We start from the raw sequence: 21651 nt of genomic DNA, 5'->3' as shown, positions 1-21651 counted from the left end.
AAAGATTTTATTTATTTATTCATGAGAGACATACAGAGAGAGGCAGGCAGAGACACAGGCAGAGGGAGAAGCAGGCTCCATGCAGAGACCCTGATGTGGGACTCGATCCCTGGACTGTGGGATCACGCCCTGAGCCAAAGGCAGATAGATGCTCAACTGCTGAGCCACCCAGGCATCCCAAAAGCACCCCACTTTTGTGACAAATTAATACTTTCTGCTGTCATTAGCTTCCAATGCAAAGGGTAAAAATAAATAATAGGATGCTAATAGAGTTTTTAAAAAAGTAATCCATTGTATTGCAATTGCAATCTCAAGGCTAAAATGCCGGGATTCCTGTATGTGCCACTGTTGTGATGGGCTTGGCGTCCTCACACACATGCTAAGTGGAACTCCTGTCGGTGCAGCAGATGACACACTTGTTTTGTCTGGAACACACTCTGAAGCATAAATTTTCTGCTAAAAAGAAAACATGTTTTAATAGGTTTTGTTTTATTTTGTTGGCTACTAATTCAAACACTTTTACTGCTTTAATAATCAGTGATTAATTGCAGGTTCCTATTCATGTGGGAATTACTCAAGGCTCCTCTCAAAACTATGCAGCATTAATCAGTGTGACTCACCTTTTCTCAACTCCAGAGCTAATAACAGGGATTATCCAGTCGGTACTGCAGGAAATGAGTGAGAGCAAAGTAAGCTGGCAAGCTCCTTCCACTTCTCTTGAATTTGAAATGAAAGTTTTTTTTTTTTTTTGTTTTTTTTTGTTTTTTTTTTGAAATGAAAGTTTTTTTCTAAGAGTTTGTTTTGTTTGTTTTTTTGGTTTTGATTTTTTTTTTTTTTTTGCAGAAGAAGACTATTCTATTTGCTTTTCTTTTGGAAATCCTTTTTAATGAAGCATAAAATACAGAAGAAAGCATAAATAAATAATAAGTATATATAGCCTGCTTAGATTTTAGCAACATAAACCCACTTCCAGCACCTGGAGCAAAAATCAGAACATTATCAGCACCCTAAAAGCCCCCATGCCCCTGACCTCCTTTTTTGAGGTATAATTAATGAATAAAAATCACACACATTTGGGATCCCTGGGTGGCTCAACGGTTTAGTGCCTGCCTTTGGCCCAGGGCGCGATCCTGGAGATCCGGGATTGAATCCCACGTCGGGCTCCCGGTGCATGGAGCCTGCTTCTCCCTCTGCCTGTGTTTCTGCCTCTCTCTCTCTCACTGTGTGCCTATCATAAATAAATAAAAATTAAAAAAAATCACACACATTTATTTGGGTGTACAACATGATCTTTTAATACATATACATTGTGAAATGATTACCGCAATCAAGCTGATTAACGTATCTGTCACTTCACAATGTATGTGTGTGAGAGAACAATTATAATCTACTCTCTTAGCATATTTCAAATATATAATACAGTCCTACTAACTCTAATTACCATCCCATAGATGGTACATTAGACCTTCAGAATGTATTTATCCTGCGTAACTGAAACTTTGCACCCCTGACCAACATCTCCCCATTTACCACTCCTCCAGCTCCTGGCAACCACCGTTCTAATCTCTGCTTCTGTGAGTTAGTTGTTTTTAGTTTTTGTTTTTCTTGGGGGGTGGGAGGGACAAAGGGAAGGGAGAGCAAGAAAATCCCAAGCAGGCTCCGCGCCCAGTATAGAGCCTGACTTCAGGCTCAATCTCACAACCCTAGGATCATGACCTGAGCCAAAACCAAGAGTCAGACACTCAACCGACTGAACCATCTAGGTGTCCCAGTGAGCTAGAAATTTTAAGATTCTCATACCTTGAGATCATATAGTATTTGTCTTCTGTGCCTGGCTTATTTCACTAAGCATGATGTCCTCTAGGTTCATCTATGCTATCACAAATGACAGAATTTCCTTCTTTTTAAAGGCTGATTAATATTCAATTATATAGGGACACCTGGGTGACTCAGTGGTTGAGCATCTGCCTTTGGCTCAGGGCATGATCCCAGGGTCCTGGGATCGAGTCCTGCATCAGGGTCCCTACGGGGAGCTTGCTTCTCCCTCTGCCTATGTGTCTGCCTCTCTCTGTGTGTTTCTCATGAATAAATAGATGGAATCTTTAAAAAAATTCAATTATATACATGTATATGTGTGTGTGTATATATATATAAATATATGTATGTTCATATATATATATATATAAATACCTATATCTCACATTTTATTTATCTATTCATTCAATGATGGACACTTAGGTTATCTCCATGTCTTGGCTACTGTGAATAATGCTGCAATAAATATGGTGCAGATAGCTCTTTGAGATATTGATTTCATTTTCTTTGGATATGTACCCAGAGGTGGCATTGCTGGATCATGTGCCCTCTGACTTCTAACTCCTGAAAGAGTATTTTGCCTTGAAATTTAGGTAAGTGGAATCAGACTATATGCTTATTTGTCTGCTTTTTTTTCCCCACACACTGTTAGGATTGTGAGTTTCGTCTGTATTAAGTCCAGCAACTATTTTTCATTTTCATTGCTATATAGTATTCCACATCAAATCACAACTTATTTATTCTGTTGCTAATGCTGTTCCCAGTGACTAATGATGTCGGGTCTCACTTCAAATGTTTATCAACCATTTATCCAATAACTTTTGTCTATTTCTCTACCGAGTCTTCTTTCATTGGACTTCTAAAATCTTATTTTTGTCTTCTATAAATTTTTAATTTTTGTTTTAGCTTTTAATCTACAGAGAAGTTGCAAGAAGTATTTAATGAACACTCATATATCTTTCCATCTAGATTAATCAATTATTAACAATTTGCCACAGTTGTTTTATCTATCTACTGACTTATGTATGTATCTATCTACCTACTTATCAATGTTTTTATGAATCATTCGAGAATAAGTTATAGACGCTGTTACCCTTCATCTCTAAATACTTATGGAGGGGATGACTTCAACACAAGGACATTTCTTTCAAACCCACAATATTGCTATCAAATTGGATGAATTTAGCATTTTTATATTGCTATTATATGACATGTAATCTATATTAGAAATTCAGCAGTTGTCCCACTGTGTCTGTGATAATGTTTTCCCTGATCCAGGACCACATTAATCATCACAGATCTGTAGACTCCTTTAGTCAAAATAGGTTCTTAATCTTTCTGTGTTTTTCATGGTGTTGACATTCTTGAAGAATACAGGTCACTTGTTTTGTAGAATGTGCTCTAGTATGGATATTTCTGGTTGCTTCTTCAGGATTCAGTTGGGATTTTCATTCCTCTCTGGAGATTTCATAATTGATGCTGTGCCCTCAATGTATCACTTCCGGAAGTCATGATGTCACTTTGATCACTCAAATAAAGCGATTTCTACCCAATTTCTTCTTCTTCTTTTTTAGATTCTTTAATTAATTAATTAAAGAAAGAGAGTGCACACAAACGGGAGTGGGGTGGCATGCGGAAGAAGAGGGGGAAGTAGACTCCTCCCTGAGGAGGGATCCTGACGCAGGGCTTATCCCAAGACCCTGAGATCATGACCTCAGCTGAAGGTAGACATTTAACTGACTGAGCCACCCAGTGCGCCCTACCCAATTTCTCCACCATAAAGTTATCTTTTCCTTCTATGTAATTAGTACATAATCTATGGAGAGATAATACCATGTTGATACCAGGTTCCCCAACAAACATTGACCCAAGTTCCTGTCTGAAATAATTACTGCTGTGGTAGTCACAAAATGATGATTTTCCAACTTCACGATGCCTTCTACACTTGTTAGTTGGTATTTGGTCATTAAAAAAGGATCCTTCCCTTCTTTCCTTTATGTTTCATTCCTCTATACTTATTAGCAGAATGTGGACTCCCATATTCATTGTCCACTCAGTGTGTTACTCTTTTTTGTCGTCATTCTTTTGGAGAATCAGCTCTCCCTAAAATTTTTTTAAAAGATTTTTATTGATTTATTCATGAGAGACAGAGAGAGAGAGAGTGGCAGAGACATAGGCAGAGGGAAAAGCAGGCTCCCTGCAGAGAGCCTGATGTGGGACTTGATCCTGGGACTCCAGGATCATGCCCTGGGCCGAAGGCAGATGCTTAACTGCTGAGCCACCCAGGTGTTCCAGCTCACCCTAAATTTAACCAGTGGGAAGTCCTTCATGCCTAATGTGCCATGCTTGGGATCAATCTTTGAACACTTCCTTGCTTTATGGCATAAGATATTCCAGGCTCATCATTAGAATAATTTGATGAGCATGTTTTCTTAATGAAATCCTTTAGGGTCATCACTTTCTGTATCCCAATTAGGAGATCTCTGCTCTGTTCAATATCGTGAAATGTTTTTCCCATGATTTCTTCTATGGGCTTTAATATCCTATTTTTAGTGTGTAGATCCATGATGCTGCTTGAATTGTGGAACTGTGGTGGACTATAAAGAGAAGAAACAGAACTGGAGGATGAAATGAGGCACTATCAATTACATAGGGCCAGCAGGAGTGTACCAGACCTGTCCTGGGGAAACTGGGACAATGTCCAGTGGAGTGTGCTGATGACAGCCATTGCTCACTGGCCACCTCCCGACTTCTGTGCCTACAGGTCTCCCCATCACTCTGGTGTCCCTGCTCTTCCTCAAACCTGTCAAATACTCTCTCATCCTTAGCAGATGCTGTCCCCACCACCTGAACTCAGCTCTCCCGGGTATCTGTTGGGCTCCATCCACTCTTCACTGGGGTCTCTGTTCAAAGTCAGCTCCTCAGACACTCAATCCAGAAGAGCTCTGCCCTGTGCTCTCAATTACTCTCTACACTTCTACTCTGCATCCTTTTCTTTGTGGCACTTAACCACCTCCTGATGTGGCCTGACACTGGCTTACAAGATCCAGGAGAGCTGGGACAGAGTCTCTTCATTTACAGTTGTAGCCTGCCACAGTCATGACAGTGTCTGCCACTCGGGAGGATGCAATCAATATCCACGAAATTCATGAATGAGTGAGTGTTTGCCACTACCGTGTTTTCCCATCCAATGGACCTGGTCTTTCCCATCATGCTTTTAAAAAAAATGTTTTTGTTTCTTTTATCTGCTTATTTTTCTGGAAAAAGAAAGTTAGAACTCTAACTTTCAAAATTCCCATTCCCAAATACTAAAATAAACAAACAAAAACCACCTCGATTTGGATAACTTTTGAAATTGTCTACACTTAGAAATTAACATGGAGGCAAGTACCATTTTTACCATATTCTGACTTACTGGGGTGCAGAATCGATTCTTCCTTTCCTTCAGCAAGGCTTTCTTATGGCTCTCAGTGTAGCTTTCACTAGTCTTCAAGATGATTTCAAGGTATTCCTTGGGATATCTTGTGTTACTCTAGTGAATGGGATCCTTCTTCTACCATCATGTCTTCTCCCTTGGGATTTTGGGTATATGGGGAAACTCCAGGTGTTGAATTTGTCCGTTTACTTGGGTGGATTCCCTGCTGACATGCGCTACATCATAGTGCACTTTGACATATTAGGTATGTGGCAACCAACACAAGAGCGATGTAATTGTAATAGCAGCATTCATAGCAACAAGTGTAGCAATCACATGACCACTCGGAGCCTAACGAGGTCTCCAACACCTACAACACCTGGAGCCTGGCAGGCCTGCAATGAGTATTGTTGAATAAATGAATAAATTAGCAGCCGTTGTCATAATGCCCATTCCAGCCCCCTCCAGGTTTCAGAGTGCCCTAGGATCTTTCCATTCCTGGATATAAATTCTAAATTTCTGGGGAGACTGGGTGTCTGTCAGTTAAGTGTCTGCCTTCAACTCAGGTCATGATCCCAGGTCTCTGCTCAGCAGGGAGCCTGCTTCTCTTTCTTCCTCTGCCTGTTGCTCCATCTGCTTGTGCTCTTTTTCTCTCTCTCCATCTCTCTCTCTTTCAAATAAATAAATAAATAAATAAATAAATAAATAAATAAATAATAAAAATTCTATATTTCTGTGTATGTGTATGTTCAGATTTAGTACACAAGAGTGTGGTAGGATTTTTAATTAGGATCTTTACATTCTAGTTAAATATGAGACTGATTTACAGTTGTCATAATTGTGCTGTGCTAGTCACATGTAGAAATCAGGTTTCGGCTAGCACTGCAAAAACATATTTCCTGTTACATTATCAATGCAATTTACTTAAAAAGATGTCTGAAATCAGAACTTTAAGGAGTTATTATTTGAAAATATCTATAGTATTTTTTTTAGTAATTGGCCCTGTTATTTAAAAGCTTCTATTATTTAAAAATGTCTATAAAATATTTCTCTTTATTGACATTTTCAATTTATTATTATACAGTTTCATGAAGTAGACTCATATTATTAAGAAATGGTGTCATGCCTTTTCATATAGCAACATACAAATTTTTAATTGTATTTCTTTCCATTTTGGAATTTTAAAAATTAGATTTAACAAAGTTTTGCCTATTTTACTAATTAGGAAAGAAAGCAATATTTAGCTGTATTTATGGATTCCATTCTTCTTGCCAATTAATTTCTGCCATATTTCTCTTATTCCTCTCCCCAGATTTCTTTAGGACTAATTTTATTTAAAAAAAAAATTTAAAAATGAAGCCTGAGGTGAATATTAGTACACATACTTTCTGTTATTCCTTTTTTAAAAGTGTACCTTTCTGTCTGATGACCTTATTGGTAATGACATATGTGTTTTGAGATAGTGTGATCTCAAAACTTCTATTCTATCTCAAAGCTTCTATTCTCATTTGAGTAACTGATCATAGTATATTTTAATTTACATCTCAATCCTACCAGTTTTCATTTTTATTTATTTTTTAATTTCTGAGTGATTTTGGTGCTTTCTTTGAACTCATTTACTAATTTGTTAGTTCACTGTATTGTGGTAATAAAAATGTGTTTTGTGCAATTTCTAGTTTAGGGAATGTATGAGATCTGTCAAGGTAAACATGTGACCAATTTTCTAAATTTTCATGGACAGAAAATAAGAAAACGTATTTATTTTAGGAAAAATCACAAAATATCTATTAATTTCTCCTTATTAATTACATTGATCAAGTCTCCTATGTTAATGTTCATTTTGTGTGTGTTTTATCTCCCTTGGACTGATAATATTGTTTAAAATCTTGTCATTGCTTTTCTCTTAAGTGTCCTTTGCAATTATAATAGTTTTTGCCTTACCAATTTTGAGTCAGTATACATATAAGTCTCTAACACCCTATCCTCTTACATTAGATTGGGTGTTGTGTCCATTAAAGATGGCCCAACTTGTTCCATGAAATAATACTTGCTTGGAATTCAATTTGCCTGCAAGTCTATTTCTTTGTTTATGTGCTAACATTCACATGTTGTATGTTTGCTCATCCCTTTATTTTTCATCTTCCTGTTTTTCCCCCTTGGGGGGATATTTTTGTAAGTAGCATGTCAGGGAGCATCTTGTATTTTAGTAAGTGGGTTAATCCATGTCTTGTCCTGCTATGCTTTTGTGTTTTGTGCTCTCGGCCTGAAAGCTCCCTGCCAGTCCATTTCTCATCTGCCCTTTGCCATAGAGAAATGCGTTTAGCTTGCTCTTATCTTCTGAAATGTTTTGAACTTTGACATTCTAAATGTAATCCTATCAGAGCAGTGCTTTCCCATGTGTTTGGCAGAGCACTGGCCCTGTGAGATGCTCTGTGGGAAAAAGATTTGTGGTTAAACCTCATGAGGAAGGAGGCATACTGTGTACCCCCTAAGGCAGTCTTAAAGTACAGCAGTGCAGAAAATGTTCTGACAAGTCCTGCAGTACATGTCTTTGCCTTCTTCCTGAGTTACATTTTCAGGAGGGCTTATACCATTATCATAGCCTGAAGCCCTCAAGGAGATACTAACCCAAATGTTCGTCAAGTATGAATTTCTGAGCCTATCCTGGTATAATAGGGAAATTCTCAGTATTGATATGTTTTTCACCCTGTACCACGTCTGTCCTTAAGACTCAGCCACGTGGCCTGATGGCTCTAAGAAGAAGATGGTGAGCACTCTGGAGCATAAAGATTCTCAGGGTGGGAAAGGCGATGCATCTGACTTGGAGGAGGTCCCCATGGGGAATGAACAGGGGAAGAGCCTTCAAAATGGGAGGGGAGAGAAAGAGGGAGAGGGGACGAAGGTAAAGAACTCAAAGTCAGAATTCTGACTCCCCTTAGGGCGGCACTCTCTCGGGATAGAAAAGGATAGAGACCCTAGAAAAAAAGAAGTAAAGTTGAAAGCAGGGGGCCTTCGGTCCCACTTCCTGTTTGTAGCTCAGGGAGACCAGCTGAGCTGGTTTGATGACCAGTCATCACACCAACCAGGGGCAGAAACTGTGCACCCTGTGTTCCAATGGGATCTGGGAGAAGGAAGGAGTTCTGGAAGGTCCCATAGGGATGTGCGGGCTGCCCATGTTGCCAAGGCTGCTCGGGTGGTTGAGACCCTGAGGATCCACAGCTCCAGTGAGAATGGATGTGGGACCAAGGGAGTTCCTGGCTCTACCCAGGGAGCCTCAGGCTTTTGCAGCAAGGCCTGAAGTACACAAACAGAACCAGAGCTTCGCTCAGAGGTTTGAGAGGGACCCAAGCCTCGATCAGAATTCCTTCTGGGAACACAAGACACACCTGAGTTAGGATACCTGAAGTAGAGATAGAGGAGCTATCTCCAAAGTGTGTCTGAGGGCAGGGGACCACAGGTGACAGAGCAGAGCCCTGGGCAAGGAGAGGGAGTACATACTGAACCCAGAGACAAGGGAGGGCTGCACGGAGGGGGCTGCCTTCCGGGGGCTGAGACCGTTAGTCAAAGGACAAGGCAGACTTCAGGGACCCCACAGGGAAGGAACCAGGGAAATATATTCCCTGGTCTCACTCCCCTCCTCTCCCTTCCTGCTAACATTCCCATTTGCTGAACCAACAGGTAGCCACAGGATATAGAGGCCTATGGATGGGGTCCTTTCGGGCCAGCTTTGTGGGGCCCAGAGTGTGGGGGCGGGGGCAGGTGGGCACCTAGAGGACAACACCCAGGTATGGCACCGGGAACCAGCTGTGGACTCAAGCCCTTCCCGCTCCCATGCTGGGAGGCCAGGTCCACTCTCCTCTCTATGCAGGTGGAATCTTGCTGGGAGGGGCCACAAGAATTACAGAAAGAGAGCCCAGCACACCCTCCAGAAGGAAACTGGCATGGTTGGTCTCACCTCCTTGCCCTGACACCTCCAGGTCCCAGAGGAGGGATTTACATCCACAGGAGACAGTGATGCAAAAGAGCACTAGTATGTTTGCACATGTGAGCAAAGTGTGTAACTATTAACCCTGATGCACAGGTACATGAACATTTAGTATGGATCAGCTTTAAACTTATTTGTTTTGGTGGCAGCAAGTTATTCTGATGAAAAACCTTCATTTTGTGGTTAATGCCTCAAAATGATTCTCATTTTCTTTGCACAAATCATTATTTACAACCCACAGATTGGGTCTTTCCATTTAGTTCCCTTTAGTTGAAGTATGGTATGATTAGGAACCTGCTGGAAGCAGCCTCCATAAGAACCTGTTGACTGAAAGCCTGGGTAGACCTTCCACGGAAGCTCTGCAGTGGTGGAAGGCATGACCTGTGTCTCTTTCTGTGACGTGTCAGCATCAGGAGTCAGGACATGACTGGACTTGCTGCCACTGCCTGGACTTACATGAGTTGGAAAAATATCTGTGTCGCAAGTGGCTTCTCCCTATCCTTGCTCCTACTATTGGTGTGTACTTCCAGCACTCAGGCTTGCCAGAAGCCACAGGGTTGGATCAATACAGTCAGGACATTCGGAGAAGAGGTCACTGGCCTGATCCATAGAAAGTTCATATGGTCGATGGTCCTGGTTGGATCATCTGTGGGTGGTAGGAAGAACCGATAATAGAGCCCCCAGAGTCATCTCCAGGACCACCACTGGGTCCCCCCCGTTCAGGCTGCTCCACTCACTCTGTGGCACTGGTCCCCATACCCGAGGCTTCCTCATGAGTGGGCTTCAGTCTGAGCAGGGGATTCTCAATGCTGGCTGCACATCAGAGTCACCTCGGGCTTTGAAAGTGCTTGTGCTTTGTTACCACCCTCGTTCATCCCATTGGTAGGGTGGGGACATCTGTGCTTTTTAGGGAGCCAGAGTGATTCTAATGTTGTAGGACTGAAAATCATTAACCTCCTTCCTCCTCACTTGCCACTCATTTATCTCCCTAGGAGGAAGAGGAACATGGCTTCTGGGTGACTCCTGGGGAGTCATCTGGGGACTTCAGTCCAGCTCCTGCTCACCCCACTTCTTGGCCTTGCCTGACTGCCTGCAGAGAAGTGTGTTCTGGTCTATAGACCTGCCCTGTAGTCAGGGCCAGCCCCTGAAGGCGACGTCCTGTGGGTGTCTAGCTCTGTTCATGGCTAGCAGGGTGTCTACTAATTCGGTGGCCAAGTACTAGGAGCCCACCTGGCTGCAATCTCAAGCCATATCTCCACTGAACTTTGGCCATTGATAAAGCTAATATTCTCATCTCTTGCCTGGCTTCTCGTTCCATGTCTCATCTGTTCAAAGCACGGACTATGAAGAAAGGGGTGGTATATATCAACACCCTCTCCTTAGGTTAAATCTGTCTGCTTGGTATATATGCTCCTCCCGCTATAGGGGAATATATATGGAATACTGTCGAATATTTCAAGAATGTCTGTATGCGTAATGAATAATTATGGAAGCAAATCAAATTCATCCTCATTACAATAAACACTTGCTGTGTATTCCTTTGTTTTTATTCTAGTTTCTAAATTAGCCCTCTGGAGAGGACAAGTACATATTTGAGCGGAAGCAAAAGATGATGAATATAGAAAGGCAAATTAGGCTGGAGCTCTGGGGTCTTAGATGTGATTATATGTGGCTCAGTCCTAACATGGTCCGTCGGGATTTGCTCAGAGAGTCTGGCCTGGCCACTCCTCCATGCAGACTTTGTTAGAAAAGCACCTTCATTGTGTCACAGTGCTTGAGGTACCTGCCCCTAATTCAGACTTCACCACGGACTCAGCAAACACTCTGGCCTGGAACAGCACCCTAACCCTGAGCCAGAGCAAACACTACTGCATCATATGGCATGCATTTTGCTTAGGTTTCTTGATTCCAACAGAAGAAATGCCTTTTCAGGGAAAATTATAGTAAATTATTTTTCCAGCAGAAATATATGAAAGTTCTCTAGTCTTTGCTAACAAGGGATATGATTCTTCTTTATCCTTAAGCTTAGAGATGAAAAATAATATCATGTGGTTATTTTAATCATTTTATTGATTAATGCTGAGATTAAACCACCATATTTTTTTTTAGCCACCATATATTTTTATTCTTTTTGAATTAAATGTCTTTTTAATTTTCCTCTTAGAGTATTCTCACTAATTGATTTTAAGAGGTCTTTATATAGTAAAGCTCACATAAATCGAAAATATTCCCCCTAGATCGTCATTTATCTTAGATTTGTTTTTAGTGGTTTTTTCACAAAAACTTTATAGTTTTTGTAATAATGTATATTATTACTTTTCTCTCCATTTGATACTGAAAGCAAAACTCATCTCAACTTTCCATATTTATGGACAATTACGTTCTGAAAGAACGACCAACACAGAAAAGTCATCAGCGTACATGCAGAGATGCAGGAGGTCAAGAAAGGGCAAATAATCTGAGAAAATAGAGCAGAGGTGTCTCTCCCCATGAAATATACCCATTGCAAGAAATCAAGCAATTCAGAATGCACTAACAAAAATCCTGAAGGATGTTGAATTGTTCAAATGGAAACCTCCACTTAGGTCAGAAGAAATGGATTTCAGGTGAACAACAGGACTGCAATATTTTTTATTTTAAGGGAGGTGGGGATCATGGTTTGGCCACTGCAAAAAAAAAAAGAATGAGTTGGTGAAGTGGAAAAACATTTCAAAGGCCAAAAGCCAAAGAACAAGGGGATTTAGGTCCATTCATTCATTCAACAAGCATTGGAGTATCTCTTGTGTGCCAGGCAATGTTTGGAGACTGAGACAGAGCAATGAACAAAACAAAACCCAATCTGTCACGGAACTTGTGTTCTTCAGTGGGAGATAGGTAATAAGATGAAAATGCATCATAACAAGTATCACATGTGCTTTGGAGAAAAATACAGCAGGGAAGACAGGTCTTGACTGGGATGGAGATGACTCTACAAAATAAGTGGTCAGAGGAGTTTTCTCTGGTTTGGTAACATTTAAGAAGAGGCTAGAATGAATGCCTGGGTGGCTCAGTTCGTTGAGCATCCGACTCTTGATTGTGACTCAGGTCATGACCTCAGGGTCATGGGACTGAGCCTTGAATTGGGCTCTGCATCAGCAGGGAGTCTGCTTGAGATTCTCTCTCTTCCTCTATATCTCCCCTCCCCCTCCACTCCCTCTCTATTTAATAAATAAATGGGTCTTTAAACAAACAAACAAAAAAAGAAAGTGGGAGAGCAAAGGATAGCCTTAAGAAGAGCATTCAGGCAAAGCGAGTAGCATGTGCTGAGGCCCAGGGGTAGGACTGAGCATGGTATTGCAAAAAACAACTGATGGATCAGTTGAAAACACACACATGTCTCTCTCATTTTTCAAAGAATTACTTAGTTCTCAACTTCCCTTAATACTAAGAAGTCTAGCATCCCCCTCCCGAAACCCTGGCCTATCTCCACACCATGTCACAAAGCCCCGGAAGCTTGGTGATTTATAGCCCACCGCCCACTGAAGTCCCCTGCCTCTCATTGCTGGTTGGAGAGAAAACTGAAGCATCTGAGTAGGCAATGGCATCACTTCTCTTGCTGCCACACAGAGAAACGTTTGAAAATGTCCCACACATTCTAATGGCATCTCTACCCAACAGGTGCTGCTGCTGCCTCTTATGCCCCAGCAGGGACCATGGGGTGCCCTGCCTCGGGCTCCAAACTCTGGGTCCTGTGCCCATGGTCAGGTGCTCAGTCTCCCTCCCTACGGAAAACCACTTTGGTAGGTTGGCTGGGTCCAGACACACTTCTAACTTTGGCCACGTGCTTTGTTACATCCAGTATATTCATTGCTTGTAAAATGGTATAACAATGAAGCCTCCATGCAGAAATTTCAACCTAGTAATTTAAAAACCCAGTGGTATAGCTCTTTAAGAACCTTGCCCACATTGAGATTGGTTTTTGGAGGAGGCTATCATGGCTGTAAACACTACTCCTCATCCTTCAAGGCTGGCTTGAGGGTTTTTGCCAGGCCCTCTTAGAAAGCTTGAGGCATGTTCCCTGTAGTTTGGGAACACAGTGAACTGGCACCTGACTCCTCAGAGCAAATACGAAAGGCAGGAGGACCTGGCTCATGGCTGATGGGTGAGTGGATGGAGAGGAGGGCATGCCAGGGCTAATGTGTGTGTCGTTTGTTGGGGGAAAGCATTCAGGGCTGTTTCCTCATTTGGGTCCATATGGGTCAGCCCACAGTGCAAGACGTTGGGTCCTGTGATGAAGTGGATCAGAGACAAGCCTGAGGTGCTGGTGAGTTCCTAGTGGGGAATAAAAAAGGTAGGAGGCTGGCTGGGGGTTATCCATGTTATGGGAACAACATTGATAAGAAACATCCAGGGATCAGGGCAGGATTTCTCCAAAGGACCTAGAAATTCCGCCACAAACGATATAAACATCTGCTATTCAACTCAGAACATTCTTACTCAGATTACTACCTCTTTTCCCACAGCTCTTTCCTCCCCAGCAGGCATTCTCCAGTGTGTGTGTGTGTGTGTGTGTGTGTGTGTGTGTGTGTGTAGAGGGGGTGGTTGTGTGAGGGCACAGGATGAGGGGAAATAAAGAAGGAACAGCCCCAGTCCCAGTGAGGCCCAGTTATGCCTGTAGGCCTGGGCTGGGTAGGAAGGGGAAGCTGCATATCTGAATGAAGCATAAGCTTGAACCCCTACATGGACTGGACATTCTGACAACCAGAGGGGGACTGCATGTTGTCTAAGCATGGCCAGAAAACATGAGATTTCCTAGGTTTTCATCAAGGGAGAGAAAACCCAGTGCTACAGATTTCATTTGAAGACAAGATCTCTTGACCCTTCTATGCAATGCATCCTCTGGTTTGATATGCTGACTACGTTTAGAATTGCAGGAGAGAACACAGGGATAAGCCAACATTGCGTTTACCACCTTTTAAGCTTTGTCTGTAAGGCTTCCACATGTATTAGCTCATTTAATTTCCACCATCTCCCCAGCGGAAATGCTCTTCTCTTAGACACAAGGAGACTGAGCATCACAGAGATGAAGGAATTTGCCAAAGTGTAGCAGGTGAGTAATGGGTGCATTTGCAATATTTTAAAATTCTTAACATACTCCAGTTGAGGAGGGAATCTGAGGGTGTAGAAGAACATGATCAGCCATGAGTGGGTAACGGTTGAAGGCTGGTGCTGGCAAGTGGGGTTCACTCTACTACTCTCTCTGCTTTTACATGTGTTTGAAAATTTCCATAATAAAGGTTCAAAGTGTATTGCACATGTGGCTTTGGTGAGGGCGGTGCAAGGATTGATGAGAAGGTGCATGCTGAAAATCACCAGAAGGCCCCCACCTGTGCATTCTAGTTGAAGACCAACTCTCAGCGCAATTGAGATGCCAACCGAGCAGTCCCAGCCCCTATCACCTACCCCAACTACCTGCCTTGCTGAAGTGGCCAGAGGAGAAGTGAATCTGTGCACCAGACCTTTTCTGGTCTCTCTGCCTGTAATCTAGGGTGACCCCCTTCCAGGGTCCTTCCAAGGACTTGGCAGGTGGGAAAACCAGATTTGCCCCACAAAGAGTTAAATTTTCTGCAAGATCTCTGAGTAGAGATTTGCAAAACCACATTGAGAGGCAGAATGGGTTTTGAGCCATTAACAGAGGAACCAGACGCTCATTTGTCTAATTAACAGGTTTCAAGGTCACACTCCTTTCTTCTCCATGAATGCATATCTCTTTTAAAAGTCATTAAAATAATATTTCATGGAAGAAGGTTTGATCACAAACACTGAGCATCTTGTACATCTGTGGCTTTCAACCACTAATGTGTCATTAGAGTGGCTCTAATGACGGTTTCGGCACTAAAGTTTATGAGTTTTATTTTTATTGGCCAGAATTAGAATGCATTTAAGATTATCCTTGAAAATTGTCACAATCATTTTTTTTTTCTTGGATCCTGATACATGTTTCTAAGTGTGAAAGGAAGGGGCAGGACTGAGGGTTGTCCCGGGCCACCCTGGGGAAGGTTTTGTGTGTATGACCATCATGGGACAGTTGTCTTGCTCTTGGGGAATAAAAAGATTGAGATCCACTGTTGAGATGCCAATGAGTGATTGTCAGGCTGGATTGAACACTGAATCCTGCAGTTTCTATTCAGAACGGAAGCATAGAGATAACAGAATGGATTCCTTTGAACAAAAACCTCACCCAGAGGGGATGGCATGTGTGAACAGAGGGATAAATCACTGTTTGCTTATAAGCTTTTTCAGGAAAATCACCACTGAGGATCCTCTAAGTGGCACATCAAATGCTTGTTTTGTTAAAAGGTATTGATAATGATGAATTGGCCTTGGATAAAAGGTTTATAGTTAGAGGTAATTTTATTGATTTGGGCCTGGCAGGCCTCTTGGAAGTACAACATTATTTTCAGTAAATCAATGGTGTCTGGTTTGGAAAGGCTTTGCACTACGTTTGCCTTAAATTATATTTAAATAATTGATCGCAATTTGTATTTGTTAATGACCTTTAACTGAACTGTCATTGACCTGTGTTGGGCCACAGAGATCAATTTTGCGGATGGCTCATTAGTCCTTGTGACTTTTCCAAAATACTTGGTGTCATTCTATACTCGAATGCCCCCACTAGGTGTTTAATGTTTAATTCACAAATCATGTATACTGGCCTATTTCTGTAAATTAAAGTGGAGTTTCCATGAGGACAAGTGTGTTTCTACTGCCTTTTCAGCCACAGAAAGGCTACACGTATGCACATCATCCTCCTGCTTTGGGATCAGATTTGAAACTCTAGGACAGGGGAGGGAAAGGAACCCCATGTACTTCACACATGGCACATTCCCTTTCCTCAGCCCATCTGGGCCTCTGGTTTCATCAAGGGCATCTCCTGCCTCTCTGCCTCCTCCCTTCAGCCAGCATGCAGGCCTGGATGCCATCTTTGTCTTCGTATTCTTTCCCTGAAGCCGACTCTATCCATTTGTTGCTAAAATTCTCTTCATGGTTCTTCTCCGCTACAGAACTGAGACGTCTCACCCCATCCAACCAGCCCATCCAACTACTCTGATTCAGATCCTTGGGGAAGGGGAGTTGGCGGGGGGCTGCCTACCTCTTGGTATCCTGAGAGATGCCAAAATTGGGCATCATTGTGCGTTCAGATTCCCAGGAAGCTGGACCTCAAATCTGGAAGCCCAGCTGTGCCTCGACCTGCACAGGGAGGGTAGCTACTCAACCATCAGTAGTTTACCCAAGGGCTTCCCAACTGGGTGCCACAGAGGCCCTGGTGGGCAGAGACCCAGGTCCCCAGCCCCTTCTTCACCCAGAGCTTCGACACTTCATCATTTTTTAAAAATTTTTATTTATTTATTTATTTATGATAGTCACAGAGATAGAGAGAGAGAGAGAGGCAGAGACATAGGCAGAGGGAGAAGCAGGCTCCATGCACTGGGAGCTGACGTGGGATTCGATCCTGGATCTCCAGGATTGCGCCCTGGGCCAAAGGCAGGCGCCAAACCGCTGCGCCACCCAGGGATCCCCGACACTTCATCATTTTGAAACAACTTGTCAACATCTTTTTCCTTCTTGCAGGGAAGTGGCAAAACTCATGGGGTGGGAGTGTGGTATGTTTTTGCTTTTGGAAAGCCTTACAGGGGGTCAGGCTACGGGAGATTGAAGTTAGTTACTTTGCCTTGAAATAGCAAAGCGTTTGAGTTTTCTGCAGGCAGCCTAAGGCATGGGGGCTCCAGAGGTGGCGTGAGAAGCTTGAGTCTCCGTGATGAGAGTGTTTTACCTTCCTCGAGCTGCTGTTCCAGGGGACCACATTTTGGGGCTTTAAACCACAAAAATGTGTTGTCTCACATGCGGGAGACCAGAAGCCTAAAATCAAGGTGCTGGCAGGGCCAGGCTCTGCTGAAACCTGTAGAGGAGAATCCTTCCTTGCCTCCTGCAGTTTCTGATGTCTGGCCAGCAATGTTTGGCACCCCTTGGCTTGCAGACACGTCTCTCCAGTCCCCTGTGTGTCCTCACATCTGTACATGTCTGTCTCTGCATCCATGTCTGTCTCTGCATTTTCTCCTTTTCATGAGGACACCAGTCATCATGGTGCAAGCCCCTCCCAAATGACCTCATTTTAACTTAATTATCTTTGAAGAGACTCTTTCTAAACAGGGTCACAATCGGAGGTCTTGGGAGTTAGGGCCTCAACATCATATCTTTTTTGGGAAAGGGGCACAATTCACCCCATAACAAGGGGAAGATTGAAGAAAATGCTCAAAGGTCGAATTGAATTCCCCGGGATCTCTGGAAAGGAAGCCATGTGTTGGGAGAATGGGCAGAGAAATTTTAGGAATAGTGACGTACGGCAGTAAATTGGAAGGTATTCTCAGTACGAATCCATAATCACAGTTTATTTCCCCCAAACTGGCAACAAAAGATTTGTGCACAGCGTCCTGGAGTTGGTGGAGCCTGGGAGGGCAGGATGGAGGAGCAGGTGTGCCCATGTTCAGAGAGAGTAGCTGTTCGACTATGTGGCTGCTGGTTGGTAAATTGTCTGGGTCTTTTCCTAGATTGTAAGGAGCACGGTCACAAGAGCAGGGCTCTCTGCCTTGTTCATCGTGCAGTATGGGGCCTGGGAACTGGTAGGAGTCCCATAGACCCTTGCTGAAGATCTACGTGAATGAAGCTAAGGGACGGGAGAGAAGCTTTCGGGTTGAGAGCTGGGCCCGTAGCATTCATTCATCCTGAGTGGTAACTGGACCCTTGCTGCTCTCTGCCCACTACCCTCAGATCCCAGCCACAGCGCTGGCTTCCCTCCGTCAACGGCGGGGACTCAGGTAGTTTCAATTGGATGTTAATGGCCAAGGCCTCCAGAAGCTTGCAGAACTTAGGGACAATCAATTTCCATGTTTGTAAATAATTATCTTCCGCACTTGACATAATGCCGTCATGGGGATGGACAGCAGGCAGACAGCAGCAAGCCTTTCCCTTGGTTCGATGCCCAGTAAATGTTTATTGAATTGAATAAAGGGAATATTTGTGAGGTGCAAAAGGTGCAAAAGGGAGGGGAATATAACGGTTGAGGCTCTGGGCTCTGATTCTACGGACACTGAAATTCAAATGTACCAGTGAAACCTCAGTGAGATCTATCAGTATCACCCTGACATTCTTAATAAATAGCTCAGCTTTTTTTTTTTTTAAACAAACTTCCCTTTATGGTCCTCAGGTCCTCCTCATTTGTATGCTGCCTGGGGAACTGAACACCAGACCCAGATTGATACCGTGACATTTAAACCTTACCCGTGACATTTTCTGGAAGCTCTGCAGAGCCATAATGCTGCCTCCAGGGTGGGGCAGTGGTTGGGGTGGGGCTGAGCATCCGTGGTCCCGGCTCCGTGGCCGAGCTTAAATCTGTTGCAGGCTCGTGAGTGCACAGGGGATGCTAAGACATAGTAGGGGCTGAGGAGGACAGTGTGTCCCCAGCCCTGACACAAACCGGAGCTTGACCTGGTGGCAAGGACACTGAACGATTCGGGTGTCAGAACATCTGAGTTCCAACATGTCCACTGGCTGCATGACCTTGAGCCAACTTGCTTCACTGGTCAGCGAGGTCGTTCAGAGGACTAAATGAGACATACATGTACACGTCGTTTATTTTTTTAAGATTTTAAATATTTATTCATGAGAGACACAGAGAGAGGCAGAGACACAGGCAGAGGGAGAAGCAGGCTCCCTGCAGGGAGCCCGATGTGGGACTCAAACCCGGGACTCCAGGATCATGACCTGAGCCAAAGGCAGATGCTCAACCACTGAGCCACCCAGGTGTCCCTACAAGTAGTTTAAAAGTGGAGGATACCAAGGCCCTTCAAATGAATATACTAGAAACAAGTTTGCCTGCTAGCAAACAGAATGCCTCGTGCTGGGAGGTGGGCCTCCGTCAGAAGTGCTCTGTTGGTGAGCGTCCCCTTGGCAAGCACTTGATGATCCACTTTGGTGAGACGTGAGTGGTCAGAGTCATCAGCCCCACATCCGACCGGTTGTAGCACTGGGTTCATCCCTGAGGGCAGAGAGTCTCTGACCACTGGTGTCCAACCAGGGCCTTCTCTTGAAGGCTTTGGAAAGGCCTGCTGATCTCGGAGCGGGCATCCTGGAAGGACCCTCTCTGTTTGCAGCTCTCCTGTGGAGGCATAAAGGGCCACATGGTGATCTGCCCTTTGAAGTCTATGCTGGGGTTAGATGCCCCGGTACAGGGCAGGGCCACATCTCCTCTGACCTTAAATCACTGGTGTTCGGGTTGGGATTGGGCTCCGCACAATAGAAGTTCTTTCTCTGTTCACCTAACGTCACGGGCAGGTGTTCAGGTGGTGGGTTCTTTCAAGGTCTCAGGCTGAAGAAAGCTCTCCCATCATCAGCACATGGCTTCCCTGGCCACCATGGTGTTCCTGCTGCAGCCAATTGGAAGGAGGAAGAGCATGGAGGTGGAAACTGAGGGACTCATAGGATAGGCCTGAAGAGAGACCCTTTTCTTCATTTCCCAATGGCTAGAACCAGCCACACGCCTCGGTCACTGTGAGGGAGACAGGGAAGTGACTCAGAGAAAAGAGGAAATGGATTCTGATGACATGCTGTTTGCCACATCCAGGGTCAGAGTCTACTAGGAGGCGAGTGCTCAGCGCATGCTTGCTGACTAAACATGCCCAGTGAAGAGCTTAGCTAGTTTATGCAGTGATGGGAGCATCAGCAGAAACATGGTCTTCAGAGAATCTGTCAAAAATTGTTGATTTTCTGGGACACCCAGGTGGCTCAGTGGTTGAGCATCTGCCTTTGGCTCAGGGTGTGACCCCGGGGATCCTGAGATCGAGCCCTGCATCGGGCTCCCCGTAGGGAGCCTGCTTCTCCCTCTGCCTATGTCTCTGCCTCTCTCTGTGTCTCTCATGAAAAAATAAATAAAATCTTTGAAAAAAAATTGTGGGTTTTCTGCTCACAGTTTCTGCTCACATATCTCATCAGGTTGAAAAACACTTCATGGAATGCATATCGTCCCCACTGTGTCCTGGGTGCTAGGCTACACGCTAGAGATCCCCCTCCGGATAACACCAGGCTCCTGCCTGCGAGGCGCTTACGGCCTATGTGACCAAGGACACATCCCGTGTCTGTATATTCAACTGGCTACGGTTCCACCAGAAAGCCAGATACTGTTAAATTCATAACCGGGGTTGCATCCCCTTTGGTGGATTTATCTCAAATCCTTTAAACACTGAACCATATGTTGAAACCCTCGATGGACTATTAATCAAAATTGTGTTCTGGGCTCTGGAGCCCTGATTGAAAACGCATCTGCGTAAGTAGCCTTTTTGGAAAAATTGCACATCTTACATTGACGCAAGCAATCAAGTCTTCCCCACCCTTCACAATGGAAAAACAGAAACGGCAGCTCATCCAGATGAAAAACAGGATGATTTTATTCTAATGAGAATGCGGGGCTAGCGCAATTACAGACAAGTGTGCAACATTAGTGAGGTCTTTCTATTTTGGCGAGTAGTTATGTGAAAATACCCTTCGGCTTTCCCGCTGCCTTGTGAGGCTCAGAAATGAATGGCTCTTGATGTATTTGAATGTAATCACGAGTACATCTCACGGTATCAGTTTCCACTTTATAGAGGGAGCTGGATTCTCCGGAACAGCGAAGACACGGAATCTGCGAGCCAGAGGACACAGGTGGAGCCCAGGCTGACAGCAGGGACAGTCTAGGGTGAGGCCATCGGCCCGTCGCCTCTCTACGCAGATGCCCCTTCAGGTTAGCCACCTGAGAGCCTAAGCGGGACAGGAACCTGTACCATGTGGAAGTCAGTTCCTGAATCTCTGCTACTCTTACTCGGCTTTGTTAGGAGGAATAAAATTAATTCACATTTATGCCTTTCCTGCATCCATCCTGGAATTTACACCTGCCCGTCAGGCCCGCCAGTGGTGGGGACTGGCGTGAGGATGAGATCGGGCCATAGAAGATGATGGATTAGAGTCTCCTGATGTTTTAAGCTCTGAATCTGGAGACAGGGATCTGTCTTGCCCATTTGAAGTTAACGTGTTGTTAATAAAAAATGTCTGATTTTTTAAAAAGATTATTTATTTATTTATTTATTTATTTATTTATTTATTTATTTATTCATGAGAGACACAGAGAGAGAGAGGGAGGCAGAGACACAGGCAGAGGGAGAAGCAGGCTCCACGCAGGGAGCCTGATGCGGGACTCAATCCCGGGTCTCCAGGATCATAGCCTGGGCCGAAGGCAGGTGCTAAACCACTGAGTCACCCAGAGATCTCCCAAAACTCTGATTTTTGAAGGAGAAAGTGTATGTGTGCATAAGTGAAGGCACATGCCCCAGAGTCAGCATTAATATTCTAATTATATACGGGATTA

The sequence above is a fragment of the Vulpes lagopus genome, chromosome 8 (genome assembly GCF_018345385.1).
Source record: "Vulpes lagopus strain Blue_001 chromosome 8, ASM1834538v1, whole genome shotgun sequence".
Taxonomy (NCBI): domain Eukaryota; kingdom Metazoa; phylum Chordata; class Mammalia; order Carnivora; family Canidae; genus Vulpes; species Vulpes lagopus.
The sequence above is the reverse complement of the archived record's forward strand: the minus strand, read 5'-3'. Positions refer to the sequence as shown.